The following is a 15,215-nucleotide window of genomic DNA, read 5'->3' on the forward strand; positions in this document are numbered from 1 at the left end:
TATCATGCTGCCTTTTGGAAGAAAAAATGTCCCATGCATCCTTGTCTTACTGCATCTTATCCCTTTCGGCACTGAACTGAAAACTCAGTCTGACACAAGAATATTTTCTGTATTTGAGTGCCCTGAAATTACAAATGTTGTATAGAGACATCACATTTCTTATGATTCAGACCCATATTACTTTTATTCTGGTTAACTAGTCTTTGAAAAGTTAAACTACTTAAAGAGAAAGCAATGAGTATCACATGATATTTTAGATAAAATAATAATATCTTAACTGGGAAGTGCTGGAACAGGAGAGGAAAATGAACAAACTAATTAAAAAAGCAACCTGAAAGCTAAATTTTGCCTTCAAGGCTTTTGCTACTTGGTAGCCAGTGTATTTCTTGTACAATGTTAGTTATTATCTCCAGTTCACTTAGTCACCCATTCAGTTCATTCATTCACTCATGCATGCATTCATTCAATTGATAACTGGGTAAATGAACTGGTCTGGAGATCTTATTCACCCATGCCACAATCCAAAGGCAAGGAATCGGTTGAATGTTAAGCAGTTTCTGGCATAAATGAATAACAATGCCATCAGCAATTCAATTTCTATTTCATTTTATATGTGTGCTTTTAACGATGCGTACAACAATTAAAAATAATTTCATACAGAAAGCAATTCAGCAAGTAATAAGACAAAAATCCCATGAAAAGTAACATATAAATAAATGTTACTAAATGCAATGAGCTAAACTGAATGGGATAATAGTTACAACATCAGCTAAAACAAGCAAAATACTAATTTAATTTAGACTTTCAGATGATAAAATATATATTTTTCAATTAGGCTGAACAACAAAATTCTCATTTGAGAAAAACAGCAGCACAGGTTGCAGTAATATTTAAGAAATTAAAAAAAAATCATGGTCCTTTACTGCTTCTGTATGTGGAAAACGTCATAAATTACCAGCTTTGTTGAATAACTCCTGCAAAATAACAGAAAAAAAATATGAGAACATTTAATGTCACATGTTCACAACAGACAGAACATTTAAACCCAAACTAAGCACATTATACAGAATATAATACCGTGTTTGCCCACACAGTATGATCATGGTCTCAATGCATGAATTAGAACCAACCATTATGTAATTCAGTACTCACTTCAGCAAACTCATTTGCTGCGTTGACTCCAACTTCCATACTGAAATTCTCTAACTTGTGGAATTCAGCAGGAAGTTGCAAACTCGGATTTCTCCACATATCTCCAGCACATATGGATTTAAGGATTTACAGCAGCTGGTGACTCTCACCCCTTCTTGGCATAAGCATACAAAACATGAGCATGCAGTCCTGAAATGGGTGATCAAAAACTAGGTTCAAACATCAAATAAGATACAGCATAGCTGCTTTTTCGGTCAGGTCCTGGATAGTTAAGTATCTACTAAAATGACATAATTGCTGAATTTGATTTATCACTGTCTTGAAGGCACTAAGCATGGATTGCACACTCAGAACATCAGCTGAATGTGTTAGTATGCTGACCTTCACAATGATCCGACATAGAAGTAGTGTTAAAGTGGATAGTTAGAAAATAGATTTTCTACGTGAAAATGTAAGTTTAATGGATAAAAGCAATTTCTTGTGGCACATGCATGAGTTAAGAATTCAGTTCATGGCATACCATAGTACTGTGAGCATCATAGCAAAGTGAAACTTGAGACTGGACACACATATTTATTTAAATTCCTGGACTGGCAACTGGTACTGGAATACCAAGCCAAGTTGCTTCTTATGTGCTCCCTGGAATGTTACAAAACGTAAATGCAAAGCACCATTTTTGAACTTTAAGATGTTGACTTCATCAGTGTAGATAATAGGAAAGCGCTCAAGAAATAGTCATATTTAGAAGCTTAAGCTGGACACAATGATTTACATGTCATCTACTACACAGTTCCCCAGAGAATTAATTTAGAAAACAGTTCTTATAGACATTAAACCATATATACGACATCTGTGTGATTATTAAATTAAGATGTTGGTGAGTGGAAAACAAGCACCTCCAGAATTAAAAAAAATATATAACTGCAGAAGTAAAGAAATATATTTACTTCCAAGAATTTTTGTGACTGGAATAGAAAAATGCCATGGACATAGTTGGGCTGTCCTGGAATTCCTGTGTTTCAAGGAAACTTTGTAGAAAACTAGAAGATAAACATATAGATATCTGATTTATTCTTCAGTGTAATTGAATTAGATAAAAATGTTAGAAAATATGCAAAGTGTTGTATTCCTACATGTTGTTGGGAATAAAACCAAGACTGTATTTGCTTCTTTTACTTTCCATGATGCAGAAGAAGACAAAATAGCAGCATGCAAAGATCAATTCAGTCATTACTGTGTGTCCAAAAAGACTTTACCGTTTATAGGATATTTGACTTTTACATGAACACAAGGTCCTACAGAGAATGCAAATTCATATGTTGCTCAGTTAAAGAACAGAGCCAATGATTGTAGACAAGACTGACATGATTCTCTAAAAATTAAGAAAGAATAATCTGAGATAAAGAAATGATGAAACAAGAGGCAGACATTTAGGAGAAGCAGAGCTTACCTTGTCAAAAGTTGTACATTTCATGAGTTAAGTAAAATGATTATTGCACAGACACATCCATTAACAAAGAAAAAGAAAGTGTGCAAAATAAAATGTGTCGAATAACAAGCAAATGCCTCACTATATAACAGAGGGGGTTAAAGTTTACTAAAACCACATTTGAGGTAAATTTGGCCTCCCAGGCCAAGGAAAGCCACAAGGGATTCTTTAGCTATATCTGCAACCTCAAAGGCAATACACAATTATATGTAGAGGTCATTGTTAATGGATCCACATATGCTGAGCAAGAAGATAGAGCAAACCTATTGGGAGACAAATTCAGTTCTAATTTTACCCCTGTCTTCCCTCAACCTCACCTCAGGAAATACCATCAGCTATAAATACTCCCTACTATCACTAAGGAACAGGTCCTCAGTGCTCTCTCTAAGGTCAAGAACACTGCATCAATGGGCATAGACAATATCCCATGATGCCTGTCAGGCTCTCTGGAATCCCTATTTAACTGTGGCCTCTAGACAGGCTTCGTGTCTCATAAATGGAGAAGAGCAACAGTCATCCCTTTGCAGAAAGGTAGACCATCTGCAGACACTGGATATTACAGACCCATAAGGCTCACTAGTCTCATATGCAAACCCATGGAAAGAATTATCATGAAAATGATCAATAATGACATTGGAAGACTCCAAACCTAACCCAATTTGATTTTGTCATGAACAGGTCATGCCTACTCAGTCTGGTGGACTTCTTTGAGAAGGTCGTCAAAGCAATGGATAATGGCAAAATGGTGCACACTGCCTACTTTGACCTGGTCAAGGCATTTAACATGATAACCCAATTGGGCATTGTTGATAAACTCAAGAGATTAGGTATAACACTTAAGCCACCCAACTGATAGCCAGTTGGCTCACAGATATGACCAAGGATGTTAGAATTGGGGATTCCAACTCTACAAAGCAGTCAGTAATGAATTGGGGATTCCAACTCTACAAAGCAGTCAGTAATAAGCAGAGTCTCTCAGGGATCAGTTCTGTGACTGCTCCTATTTGGCGTTTAGTTCTCTGAACTCAAGGATCGAGACAGATTTGAGGTACTATTGAATTTTCCTCATGAAATTCTGGCTAAAGGAAGTGCAAGGATAGATGAAGCCATATAATAGAATTTTGAGGAGTTTCCTTGTTGAGAAACTCCTCTTATGTGTTAGATTTGGGAAATGCTGATAGTAGAAAGAGACTTTCTCTAGAGAGAGGTAAGCTACCATCAGAGAGGTGTCTAGAAGCATACTAGAAAAACTAACCAGTGAAAATGGACCAGGAAAGGCATTTCCAGATTTAACGTGAAGTCTAAACTACAGAACAAATTCCCAAAGAAGTGAAGGGATACCAGCCAGAAAGAGACAATTGCCCAGATAGGGGACGATGTGAATTCCCTGAAGTCTGCAAAAGGCAATGACAGGACCCATGTATTTTGTAAATACCCTTGCAGTGTCAGAGGGACCAAAGGGGAAAGATGTAAATCCAAGAACAAAAAATCTTAGATAACACTTGTAGATTTTTTGAGTAGAAATATGAATATATGTATCCAAGAAATTCTAATGTGGTTAAGAAGACATTGGGAGGAAGAAGAAGAAAAAGTATCTGCTTGGTTAATATTTTGTACTTTTTGATTAGGAGGAAAGTATTTAAAACTGGTAGGTCTACATTTTCAATGTTCAATGTTCATTAAAATAAAACTTAAAGCCTAGAAAGGCCTTGAAAGAGTTTGCCATCTAAATAAAAAAATGGTCTCCAGATGCCTTCCCTTTTGGGTACTAGAAAAATCCTTGAATAGAAATTTGCCCTGTTGGGATGGAGGAGTAACAGGCTCTATTACTTATTGGGGTAACACACCTGATATGATTTGGGAAAGCAAGTGTGTTTGATTCTACTGATGCAGAGGAATTTGTGACTTAAATTGTGGAGATACCCAGTGAACCTTGTAGCTATGCTGAATTATTTTCAATACCTTATATCTGACTCCAGAGATGTAAACAGTGGGAAAGTTTGCCTGCAAACATGGAAGGATATCCAGGCCGGGGAAGAGAGAGAGAGAGAGGGATTAGCACTAAGGCTAGTCAGGCATTTTTTTATGGATCATTGGAATGCATTCCATTTCTTTGTTTGAGTCTCTCTGCAATTTTTTTTCTTTAATTGTTTCAGGATTTCTGTGCAGGTTTGAAGGGATTACAAATGAAAGGCCTGGGACTGTAAGTATAGTTCCTTTGGTACTTTGTGACAAGAGATAAAAAGTGTTGTTTAATCCAATAAATCAATTTTCATCACTTTCTCTCTTCTGCGTTTTTTACATACAGCAGCAAAGGAATTTCCAAAAAATAAGTCTTTCTCCTGTACAAAAAAAGTAAATAAATAAATAAAATAATAGCCTGGTCTACAACAGATTTTCTGAAAAGAAACTTGTGAGTGCTTAGCATTTTATAAAGTCTGTCTGGTTTTCTTCGAGCAGGGGGCTGTGAATCAGGAGAAGCAGCAGCAGCAGCAATAAAAGCATCTTCCAAAGCTCCCAGAACTGGAGGGATAGCTTCTGGGTGTCTATGTAGATTCATGCCATGTTTTTTTGAAACCCAGAAACTTCCCTACCCTCCTTCTTAAAGATCTCCTTCATCTTAGAGATGGTATCAGAGAAAGATATTCCTTTAGTAGGAGAATCTATGGTCAGGGCAAAGAAAAGGAAAGCTGCAAAACATAGCCATGCTCTTCATCTGATGCAGAGATGAACTCCTCTTCAGAGGAAGAAGATCTCTTCCTCATAGCTGGGGTAGACATGGGACTGGGTGTCTGTAAATACTGCATTACCTTAAAAATCTTCTGGGCAAAATTGTACCAGTCTTCCTGAGAACACTTTCAGCTGAAGGGTTTAAAGGGAGGGGTAATGCTTAGTTTTCTGAAGCTTTTTCTTAGGTGCTTCTGGTCTGATAATTTTAAGGGAAGAATCAAGCATCTGGGCCTCCTTCGATGAGGCAGTGACTTCTTCAATTACCAGGATCTGGTGGATTCCTCCCTAGCCCTCAGAAAGAATAAAGTGAAGATTCTGCTTCTCAGCTAAGGCTGCTTGACGTCTGGTAAGAATGAACATGTGCTGTTACTGAGCCTTAGTACCTTCCCATAGAGCATAGTCAGATGGACCAAGTAAATCAGTTTGATAGTCTGAGACCTGAAAAACTGTCTCAGTGGAACTGTGTGCCCTAGACCTCTGGTGGCGGTGACTAAATTAGTCTTATCAGAAACCTCTTTAGATTACTCTGTCTTTTATTTTATTTGAGGGGAGAGATATTATGAAGGAGTGTCAAAGCTATAATCGTGCATAACATAAAACCACACCCTTAAGATAACATTGCCCATTTCTACCAGGTGGGCCCACCGGACTCAGAATCCCTTTTATGGAGTGACCCAGAAGAAATGTCTGGTTAAGTTGATTTGCTGAATGTCACACAGGAGGAGGCAAATAAGGAATGAGGTTATCAAATATGCACTAAAGGAGTTAGAGCACACGGCCTTAACCGTCGTTACCAACTGCCAGATATCAGTTCTCAAGAAAATACCTCAGAGAATTCTGTCTACTTCTAATCATTTTAGATGTACAGGATAAGCAAATGTCACAAGCCATAACATAATGATGTTCTACCTCAATAGAAAACACAGGCCATTCACATGGACATTCACTTTTCCTGACAGACATATGCCGAAATGGAAGTAACCTTTCAACAGACAAAAGGAAGATCTGCAATGCAGCATTTATCTTCTTAATAACTGTTGAAGAAACCATCTACCAATACTCCAACTACTATGCCGATGAGATGCCTGACTAAAGACAGAAATCTCCGAAGTTTGGCATCCTTGCAACCTTCATATAACAGCATCAGCATCATCATTATCATCATCATCATCAGCCCCCTTTTTCCCATTTTCTACATGGGGTTGGGTTTTCATGTTAACTGTCGCCATCTCTTTTAATTGAATACCACACTCCTGCCTTCTTCGACACTCATGCTTGACTGTCACAGATCGTTTCTCACACAACTCATCCACATCTTTGCTCGATTTCCTTGTCTCCTCTTACCTTCTTCCTGCCTGTCCCAAATCTTCTTTACCAGATTGTCTTCTGCTTTTCTGCACATGTGCCTGAACCACTATAATCTGTTCTCTGATCTTTTCTGCAAACGGAGCTACATTTTGAATGGAACACCAGATGTATGCTTAGGGTTATGGATGCACCACAGTCTGATATCTGTGATTGCCTCCACTGCATTGAGGACACCTTGGATCAGTTCATTGTCTGTGCTGGAATGTGTGGTTGGAGTAGGGCATCAGACCCATGGACATAGGTCAGCAACACCATCTGCTGAGAGTCCATGCAGCCGTGCACAGTTACACTCCCATAGTGTCAGTGTATATCCAGGGGTACAGAGGGGAGTGTGCTATCCACACCACAACATGGCAGACCATGGGTTCAGGATCCTGGTTGGTCACGTGAGGGACACAGTCCCAGCAGACAGCAGTCACCATCAGGTACTAGCACCAATTTTGACTTTGGGCATGGTGGTGCTAGTGCAACTCCTGGCAGAGCCAGTTCCCATGTTCAGGGCTGGAGATGGTGAACTGTCAACTCTACCATGTATGGCCCAAAGCTGTCCAACATACACACATGTAGGGCTAGCACTGAGCTTGACTGTTCATGTATACACTCACACACCACTATCACATGCAGATCACCTACAGACACACACAGCACCTCTCCATGGTCCATCTAACCTGCTCCCCTTCCTGACTTACACACATGCTGTCAACTGTTTTTGGCAGCCTAGGCCTCCAGTACCCCCCCCCACAACATCCTGTGCATGATGATACCTATGCAACATCCCTGTCATCCTTCCAATTGATGCAGGAAATTGAAGCTATGTGTCTGATGCACAGGGTGACTATATTACTTGTCATGTATTTGTGTAATGCAATATTGTTTTGCCATGCCACTTGTAGCAGTCACCAACATATATGGTATATTGGCATGTGTCATGAGTACGGAACATACTTTTGTGTACCCTATGTTGTATGATATTGTACTGGCGGTATTGTTAAACAATGGCAGGTATGTCATGGACCTTGTATGTTTTTGTTCCAGGAGTCTGAGGGGTTAGCTTATGGACACACAGCAGCAGTAAAGTGGCACAAGATGGCATGGCAGCACAGCAGAAATATGACTTCAGCAAGGTACAGCAGTATACGTGCATGGACCCATAGGTTCATATGTGTATGACAGTCTAACAAGGACAATGGCAGCAGTCAGCATACTCATGTATTTATAATTTGTGATAAGGTCTGCTAACCTTGATATGTGTCACCTGTGTTTTTGGAACTTACACATCTACATGCTGTGGTGATGGAGTGTACCCACTACAAATATCATGTGTCTGGTTCTAACAGGTGGCCAACATCAGTTATGATTGTCGCGTTCTGCATCCCACTGTGTAACCTGTACATGATGTGTGTCACAGCAGATGTGTGCTTTACATGCATGGGGGGGCCTGCTTCATGTAGGGTGTACTGTCTGTTACTTAGCAGTCTCCCCAGTATGTACTATGTATGCCACCTTGATGTTGTAGATGTATAGAACATGTGAGACATGTATTACCCCTGTTATGGCAACGTAGGAGGTACACAGAGGGATCCGACACCTCCTTGTATGGGGACATACACTTCCCCTTCAAAGTATTTAGGAGACAGACTACATTTATATGGTCATGACATGGACTTCATAGGACATGTTATCTACACTGTGTATTGGTGTACCATGGCACCTGTTTGGCTAATACAGTTGTACGGTATGCTTGTGTGGTGACATGACAAGGATGCCATTGCACACAATGATAGGTGTGCTGGCTGCCACATTCAGTATAGCAGTGACAGTCTATCATTTATATCCAAAACCTGTCGGTAGAGGTGGTACAACAGTGAATGCATCCCCACAGCCTAATGAATAGTGACTGTCAAAGGGTATAATACAGTGTGTCCCTACCTTCATGTGTAATTGCTCAAGTGTGTGTGGTGTGTGGACACAACAGTATTGTGCTGCGGTGGATGATATCCCACAGGGTAGTATTATGCAGTGGTTGGCATGTTGTCTGTGTCAGTGGCTCAGACAACTGTGTCATAAGCCATTTTGGATAACTGTTGGGTCTGTGTGGGAGTCAGTGATGGCTCCCAAAATGTAACCACCTGCTAATGTACCAGTCAGAAGTCTCTGACAGTGGCTGTGACTACAGGGAGGGAATACCTAGAAGGGGCATGCCATTAATGGTGGATGGTGAATCCCACTGGTGAGTAGTGTTAGTGCAGTGTAGGTCTCCCAATGCTATGTTCCCAGGGTATGACTCTCAGTCATATGCCTATACACCAGCTGGCATACCACTCTGAACATGGTGTACACAGTTTACAGCATGGCCTGCTGCCCTATATACACATAAGCCTTGTCAGGTTGGTGTGGTGAGACTGCTGTCCAACATCCATCTTAGTGTAAAAGTCATAAGACTCCACCAGTCACAGTTAGTAGGCATGATCTGGCATTGAGCAACATTAACAGTGTTTGGTAACCAGAGTCAGTAGGTGTATGGCAGTGTTAGTGCTGGTATCCATAACATGAATAGGAAGCTTGTTCCAAAGGTGGGGCAATCTGTGTGAGACAAATCTGTCTCTCCAGCAAGTTCTGTTGATGTCACATACAAGGTTAAGGTGCTTTGAATGAGTGACCAGTGTGCCATTTGACTTGTGAATGTGCAGCATTTCCATTAAAGCTGGGTCGGAGATTGCTCTGTATGCCAGCCATGTGTCGCCTCTGAGCAGTCTGTATGACACAAAGTAAAATGACAATGATTTCAATCTGTCCACATAAGACATATCTTGAAAACCCTGAATTTTCTTTGTAAGGAACCTTTGTGGTCTCTCCAATTGCTGCAGCTGATAGGAAAGGAATATACCAAAGGGAGCATTGTACTCTATTATCAGCCTGATGAGGAAAGACTAGAAGGGGCTTATAACCTCTTTTTTTCAGGAGGCAATGCCCTTACTTATGAAATGAGCAATATAAAATGTCCTTCTTACCACTGTGGAGACATGGTGATTGAAGTTAAGGTTGTTGTCAACCTGTGTACCCAGATCACTCACCAATGATTGTGTACTTAGGGTATTGCTATTGATGTGGTAGAACATCACCCTTGCCAAAGAGGACGATAATGCATTTTTTGCATTAAGATTAAGCCCATGACTTTGGCACCAGTCATTAGTCTGCAGAAGGCCTTCTTTCAGGATGTTGACAGTGCTAGGGGTTTCAATGATTGCTATCAGTTTGCATTCATCAGCAAACTTTGTCAGCCACAGTCCTTTAGTTTTAGCTTGCACATTGGAGAAGTAGATTCTAAACAGTAGGGGTCCCAGAACAGCGCCCTGTGGAACACCACTGGTTACAGGTCTGCTGGAGGAGGTAGACTCCCCTATTTTGACCAGATCTATCTGATAAGACTGAAATCCATAATATTGAATCCCACAAGACCGAGAAGAAATTGCCAAAACCTCACATGAGTGCACACCCGGAACATTGATGAACAAACTCCTGAAGGCATGCAAATTATAAAGACATATATAAATAAAACAATCATGCCCAGGTTGTCATGTATCTAGGATTAGGTCTTGAGATATGACCTGACCTCGTAATCTAATAAATAGAACTAGGTTTAGCAACAGGGACAGTCATTGGGGAATATTCTACTTCAAGATTTTCAAGGATACTTTCAGGAACAGCAACAGATGATGAAATGTTCTCTGGAACAGCAACATTGGATAAATCACTAAGAGAATTAGCGCCGCCATTACAGACAAGATGCTGTAACACTGGCTCGGATACAGATAATAAATGTTTCCAATTCTGCCTGCATTCCCTCCCTTGTGATTCCACAATGTACAGTCTCAGTTCTTCACACAAATGGTTCACAAGTCCAATTTGATCAAATCCTTTTGTTGTCTGCATCCTCACTATCCCTCCTTCTTTCAATGGATTCAGAGGTTTGCTGGTTTTGTCATAGTAGGATTTTTGGGACAAATGCTTCTTTAAGAGTTGATCTTTTACTGCTTTGTTGTTTTTAGCACTTGGAACCAACAAATTCTTACTGACTGGTAGTGTGGTTCAGATTTGTCTCAACATAAGTCTCTGGGCAGGTGAACCAAGTAAATTATCACAAGGAATGTTTCTGAGATTAAGCACATTTAGAAAAACATCAGTATTGTCTCATTTGGATTTCTCTAACAGTTTTTTTGGACTTCGAACTGCACATTCAGCCAAGCAATTTGACTGCGGGTATTCAGGACTACTAGTAACATGAACTGCTGACTTGTAAACTCTGCAGCATTGTCAGACTTTGTGCAGACTACCATGGACAGAAAAAATGTTTCTTCAACTTAGTAATCACAGTACTGAATGTTAGGTTAGGAAGTAGGTCAATTTTGAACCAATTTTAATAAGAGTCTACTAATACCAAGTAATGTTGACCATTCCACTTGAAAATATCTGTAGCTACTGTCGACCAAGGTAGTTTAGGAATCTGGCTTAACCGAAGTGTTTTTTTTTTGTTTTGTTTTGTTTTTTGCTGCAGTTTAGCACTATTACAAACAGAACAAGAAGACAGTACCTTCTCAATATCTCTTGACATAGAAGACAAAATATTAGTCCTTTTGCCCTTCTTTTGGTAGAATCAGTTCCTGGGTGGCCATGATGCAAGATTTTAATATACTCTTGTTGCATGAATTTTGGAACAATCACTTTTGGACCTTTCGTGAGGATACCATCTTCCATCAAAATCTCGCCTCTCTAAGGAAAATACTGCTGCACATCTAATGGTAAATAAGATTGTTTTGACAGCCATACTTGACTGATAATGCGGTTGAGCTTTTGAAGAACTGGATCTGAAGCTGTATTAGTTTTAAGCTCATCAAGACAAGTGGAAGAAAATGTTCACTTCCATGACTTCAAAATCAGGTTTCTCATTCTCATGATGTTTAGTGTTTTTCTTGGTGATTGGGATAAAGTATCAGCAAGATAAAGAAGTTTGAAATTGTACTTTTGTAATCTGAGCATCATGCGCTGCAATCTTGCATGAGCTGTGTGCATTGTTTTTTTGAAAATAGTGGCCAAAAGTTGGTGGTCAGTTTCTGTTTGAATAGGACGGCCATAAATATAATCATGAAGCTTCAAACATGCAAACACAATTGCCAAAAGCGCTTTTTCAATATGAGCATACTGCATCTTGGTTTGGGTATGAGTTCACAATGCATAGGCTACTGGTCTACACTCTTGAAGAATGGCTGAACCAACACTAAACAATGAAGCATCACACGAAAGCTTTACTGGTTTGTGAACATCATAGTATCTTAAAGTAGGTGAATTGACAATTTTCTGTTTCAAGACATCAAATGCTCTTTGGTGTTGTTCTGACCAGGACCAGGTTACATCTTTGCATGTCATCTCTCTTAGTGGTGTTTGAAAGCTCACTTAGCTCTGAAATGAACTTGCCTAAATAGTTGACCATGCCAAGAAAATGTTGTAAGGCTTGGACATTGTCTGAAGCTGGCATCTCAAGAATTGCTGTTTGCTTAGAAGGATCTGGTCATAAACCTGAACTGGTAGAACAAATAACCCACGTAAGTAACTTCTTTTAGCTTGAATTTAGGTTTCTGAGGACTCAGCTTAAGATTCACTTCGCAAGCATGTTCCAGAACTTTCCTGAGGTTTCTATCATGTTTGACTTCACTATTGCCTCCTACAAGAATATCATCTACTATAATAGCACATGGATAGCCAGAAAAAAGTTGCTCCATTGCACATTGAAAGACTTCACTATCAGAATTTATTCCAAATGCATTCTCAAAAATCTGTACCTTCCAAATGGTGTACTGAAATTGGTTAGCAATGGAAATTTTTGATCAAGAAAACTTTGACAAAATTAACTTTTTTTGCATCTAAGACAGAAAAAAAACAGTGACATTTGGCATGAGGGCAGCAACTTCTTTGACTGTATGCATAGGATGATTAGGTTGTTTTAGTGCTTTATTCAAGTCTGTTGGATCAATACATATTCTAATATCATATGAGTTTTTTTATGAGCTACTACCATGGAAGATACCTATTCATTTGGTTCTTCTACTGGACAAATTATTCCTAGCTACCCCATTCTGTCTAGCTCATCTCTGACTCTGCTCTGCATAGCTACTGGAACTTTCAGTGCTGGTCTGACAAATGGGCTGACCTCATGGTCTAACTTCATGGAGTATACAAGTGGGAGTTTGCCTAGTTTGTCTTCAAAAATATCAGCAAAATTCAATCTGTTATCACTCATGCTTACATGGTGGACTTCTTCATTAAATGAAAATAGTCCCATTTTTAATCTGTCCTTGAGGTCCAGTAATGACTGCATGTGTCTCTTGACTATGTAAAACTGCAAGTCATGGCTATCCCCAGCAGAATAACATGAAAGCACTACCGAGCCTTCGGCTTGAATTTCTTCACCACCATCAGCAACAAGCTTTGCACACTTTGCCAGATCAAGTTTCTCACCAGCTTTTATCTTAGCAAACACATCTGCTGACATAACATTGCACTTTGAACCAGTATCAACTCTGAGCTCTACAGGTCTCCCATAAATCTGAACAGTACAAAATATTTTGTTCTTTTTCCATAAATCTACTGCATCAACTGTTTCACCAAGCACATACACACCATCAACATAAAAAGTAGGGTCAGAGCTTCCTAACTGATCAGCTTACTTCTTCAGATACTCTCTTTTAATAAAAAAGTAACCCTTTAGATTTACAGACCCTTTTGAAATAATTCCACTTTTTACATGTATGGCACTGCTGACCAAAAGCTAAGCACTTCTCTCATTTGGATTCATGGTTTCCACCACATTTATGACAGTTGATTATGAAGTTTGTCACAGGTTTTGCTGAGTCATCCCTCTGTTTTACTGAACATGCCCTGGGTTTTACTGAAGCTGCTTTGGGTTTTGCTAAAATAACCATGGGTTTTGCTAGGGAGGCCCAAGGCATGGTCCTGCCTGTAGGCCTGTATCTTTTAACCTCCTGCAGCATACTATCAACATTAGCACTAGAAGAAGCTGCTTGCATGCCTTTCTCATTTGTAAGCATATTCATGGGATTCTCTGTGAGCTCATATATCTGACAAATCTCTATGGCCTTATTCAAAGTTAAATCACTGTCTCAAAGCAAAATCTTTCTCACTGCATCATCTCACCTCTCAGATCACCTGATTTGCATGTTTTAACCTTGTTGCCCACGTCAGCTACATATGCTGAAATGTTTCACCAGGCTTTTGATCTCTTATATAAAATGTGTCTTTCTATTGTAACATTTGTTTGCGGGTTGCATATTTCTCTAAATTTACATTTTAGGCACTCAAGGTATTCACACATTTCAGCCTATACCACAATATGGCGGTCTTCCCCCTCCCCTGCAAACACAGCAGGTGCATACACAAATAAACGCACCCTTTCAATGGCTTCTGAAACAGATTAAGCAGAATAAATGATTTTGTACATGCATCTTTGTCAGAAAATGCAGCCTGCATGAAAATATCGTACTCTTGCTCAAACATTCTCCAATTTTCCAAAACATTATTATCAAACGCAAGTGGGCTTGGTTTGCGAAATCTGTCTGCCGTGCCAATAAATTGTTCTTGTAATTATGTTCAAACATACACCAGGTACTTGTAATAATATTCAAATGAACACTAATCTCTTTGAAATTACTGTTATTTGTGAAATAACTGTACTGCAATACTGCACACACTGCCAACACTTTGCACACTTCGGATACTTTGAATAGCTTAAGTTAATATGAAAATGTAGCACACTGCAAAAAATGCAGTTGTTTTCTTTTCTTTGTACATTTCATGTGATTAAGAAGTTGCTTTAAGCAGTATAGTAAGTATTTCAAATAGTTCTATCAATATGTCACAGTTTCGAACATTTTGTTTAATTAGAAATTCATTTTGAATGTTTTGAATGCTTTATTTTACAGTAGTTGCATAAGAAATCATTTAAGTGAGTTTTAGTACCTGCAAATTCATTTCTGACCTATTTGTAAGGTGTTTGAGCTTCGGATGATCCACTCCTGTATATTCTTCCATTACTGACTGTGCTTCTCATGGTTTTGACTCTGTGTCCCACTTCTGACACCATGTCACTCGTCTTGTGTATCTAAATAAGATGATGAGGTTCAGTGTTCTTTTAAGTAGTTTATTACACAAACACATCTGGATGGAGGACTGGAACATTAAACTTAAATAAACTAACTGACTGACTGCTACATACATACATACATAAATACATGCTTTCACTCTGGCTGCTCACTCAAAATGGCACTCTTGCTTGCACATGCTCAGTATTTATATGCATGTGTCCACAGACTGGAATGCTTCTTAAAGGTACAATGCACACTCTGTTCTATGAACACAGGCAGCCTGTAAATGTTTTATTTCTCAAAATCTGCTTACACTTATC

The 15,215-nt window shown here is 39.2% G+C and overlaps 1 long non-coding RNA gene across 1 annotated transcript in view; it reads right to left on the reverse strand.

Moving 5' to 3' along the window:
* Window positions 1–713: 713 nt before the first annotated feature.
* The window catches only part of LOC122802072, a 92,527-nt gene continuing 78,025 nt past the window's right edge, over window positions 714–15,215 (reverse strand). Inside the window, exon 2 of the long non-coding RNA XR_006364871.1 lies at window positions 714–974. This is a non-coding gene — a long non-coding RNA (uncharacterized LOC122802072). The remainder of the gene's footprint in view (window positions 975–15,215) is intronic.

The sequence above is a fragment of the Protopterus annectens genome, chromosome 5.part0 (genome assembly GCF_019279795.1).
Source record: "Protopterus annectens isolate FY-2018-M chromosome 5.part0, PAN1.0, whole genome shotgun sequence".
NCBI lineage: Eukaryota > Metazoa > Chordata > Ceratodontiformes > Protopteridae > Protopterus > Protopterus annectens.